This window comes from Gadus chalcogrammus, chromosome 10 (assembly GCF_026213295.1).
Source record: "Gadus chalcogrammus isolate NIFS_2021 chromosome 10, NIFS_Gcha_1.0, whole genome shotgun sequence".
Lineage (NCBI taxonomy): Eukaryota > Metazoa > Chordata > Actinopteri > Gadiformes > Gadidae > Gadus > Gadus chalcogrammus.
In genome coordinates, this window is record NC_079421.1 from 15,800,310 (window position 1) to 15,803,277 (window position 2,968).

A 2,968-nucleotide genomic window follows, 5' to 3' on the forward strand; every position below is an offset into this window, starting at 1 on the left:
TCAGCATATTTGAGCTGTTTTCAATAGAATGTATACCCAAACATTCCGTCACCGCGACTACGTCACATGGCGCCTCTGGCCAGCGGAACCCGACAGCCCTCTGACATCACGGGGCCATGCTCCTCTATATAATTCAGCTCCTCAGTCCCGTGCTCACATCTTGTGTCCTAGATGGTGAGGACATGGTTGGAGACAATGCTGTCAACCCTCCACCCAGGCCACACCTCCACCACACGCGTGGTGAGCTCGCTGCTTCGTGGTGTTTGTTTGTATGTGTTGGCGTGTGCCTGTCCCTGCTCTTGTGTGTGCCTATACCTCAACAGTGATGATCTCCTCCGACAGGAGGTTCTCCAACCAGGAGACCTGGAGACACTGGGTGGGGTTGAGGACAAACCAGCGTCCTCCCCCTATCTGGACCCCTCGGACTGCTCCTCGCCGCAAGGGGAAGACCAGCTGAAACAGGTGAGGAAGGAGAGGACAGACGGAGATCTCTTTTGGTTTCCCCTCATGGGTCTTCAGTGTCGGTTCATGTTGACCTCGAGGAGCTGCTGACGCGGTGTGTTGTGTCCTAGATGGTCTTGGAGTCTCAGGAGGATTCTGAGTCGGTCGTTATATCAGATAGCCCTGCACCCAGGCCACAAAGCCCTGAACCCAGGCCACAAAGCCCTGAAGCCAGGCCAGAAAGCCCTGAAGCCAGGCCACAAAGCCCGGAAGCCAGGCCCCAACGTCCTGAACCCAGGCCACAAAGCCTTGAAGCCAGGCCCCATCGCCCTGAAGCCAGGCCACAAAGCCCTGAACCCAGGCCACAAAGCCCTGAAGCCAGGCCACAAAGCCCGGAAGCCAGGCCCCAACGCCCTGAACCCAGGCCACAAAGCCTTGAAGCCAGGCCCCATCGCCCTGAAGCCAGGCCACAAAGCCCTGAACCCAGGCCACAAAGCCCTGAAGCCAGGCCACAAAGCCCTGAACCGGGTGAGCTAACTGCATTGTTGTGTTTACCTGCTTTTGTATGTGCCTGTGTGTGTTCCCACTTTTGTGTTTGTGCGTGTGGTTTGCATCTATCTTTTTAGTTTTATATTTCTGCATAAGCACAAACCATTTACTGACCGATTCTCTCGTTATCGGTCACTGAAATATAACATGTAACAGCAACAAACACGTAACAGCCACTATGGTCAGCGTTAAATACCGTTTTGTCGTTCATTTCTGACAGGACACCAACACCAAGACAGGCGCGAAGGCTCAAGCCCTTTTGAGGCCTGGCTGCCTCCGATCCCAGACAGGCCCCCAAAAAAGCTCCTGTCCCGAGTCATGGCCACCATACAGGTCGCGATGAGGAGCATCCGAAAGCACAAGGTCGGGGTCATCGTGGCCGATGCCCCCCTGAGCGACGGAGAAGGGGATGGGAAGACGGAGGCAGAAGGGGACCACCCCGCCCCGGAGGCTGAGGGGAAGGGCCTCAGGCCAACGCTCAATATGTGGCTGAACGTTAGGCTGAAGGGGCGCCTGACAAGAGTGGCTGCCCTGTTCCGGTGCGGGTCAAATGTACTGTAAATAAAATGTACAGAAAAAGTATGGATGTCAAACATCTGATGGGACCCGACCATGGCCACATCGATGGGACTACACACTGGAGTGAAACCCCAGCTTTGTCTGAGCCAAGGTGAATTAGACAAAGTATGTCAAACATCTGATGAGACCCAACCAAGTCCTCATCAATGTAACATCACACTGAGGTGTGTAGTACTTTGTTTGATTTCACCTTGGCTAGGACGGAGCTGGAGTTTAATTCCAGTGTGACGTCACATCAATGTGGACTTGGTCGGATCCCATGCAACGTTTGACGTGCATACTTTGTCTGAGCCCAGGTGAATTTAACCAAAGCATCTATGTTAAACATCTGATGGGACCCGACCATTTCCACATCGATGTGACATCACGCATGAGGGAAACCCCAGCTTTGTCCGAGCCCAGGGGAATTTAATCAAAGTAGTTTAACATCTGATGGGACCCAACCAAGTCCTCATCGGTGTTAATGCTTTGTTTAAATTCACCTGCACTGGGACCAAGCTGTGGTTTCTCTCCAGTGTGATGTCACATCGACGTGGACTTGGTTAGGTCCAATAAGATGTTTGACACACATACTTTGTTTCAATTCACCTGGGCCAAACGCCCAATTCATGGGAACCAGCACAGAATCAAATAAAAATATGTTGCAGCATTCTTGTCATCTTCTGTTTGTTTTTAGATGCATACATATATCTTATATTTATGGCAGACACACACTCTTTAACACACACATGTATTCAAGCATGCAGACACACAAACAACAGCAGTAAGGAATATGCTACTAGGCGTGTGTGTGTGTGTGTGTGTGTGTGTGTGTGTGTGTAGGTCTGTGTGTGTGTGTGTGTGTGTGTGTGTGTGTGTGTGTGTGTGTGTGTGTGTGTGTGTGTGTGCGTGTGTGCGTGTGTGTGTGTGTGTGTTTGTGTGTGTGTGTCTGTGTGTGTGTGTCCGTTGTTTGTTACTGTGTGTGTGTATGTTTGTTCTGTGTGTGTGTGTGTGTGTGTGTGTGTTTGTGTGTGTGTGTGTGTTTGTGTGTGTGTGTGTGTGTGTGATTGTGTGTGCGTTTGTTCTCTGTGTGTGTGTTTTTTCTGTCTGTGTGTGTGTGTGTGTGTGTGTGTGTGTGTGTGTGTGTGTGTGTGTGTGTGTGTGTGTGTGTGTGTGTGTGTGTGTGTGTGCGTGTGTGTGTGTGTATATGTGTGTGTTTGAGTTGAGAGTGTATATATGTTCCTACACGGCCTGTGTTTGTCGCTGCCAATCCACTAGAATTAACTGCCAACTGCTCGCAACAAGAAATGTGGATCCATTCCATGTGTGTTAATGTACGTGGAATGAATCTCGAATTCAATACTATTAATATGAAAAACAATCAATTCCAATGTTAATGTGAGATTGGTAATTGATGTTT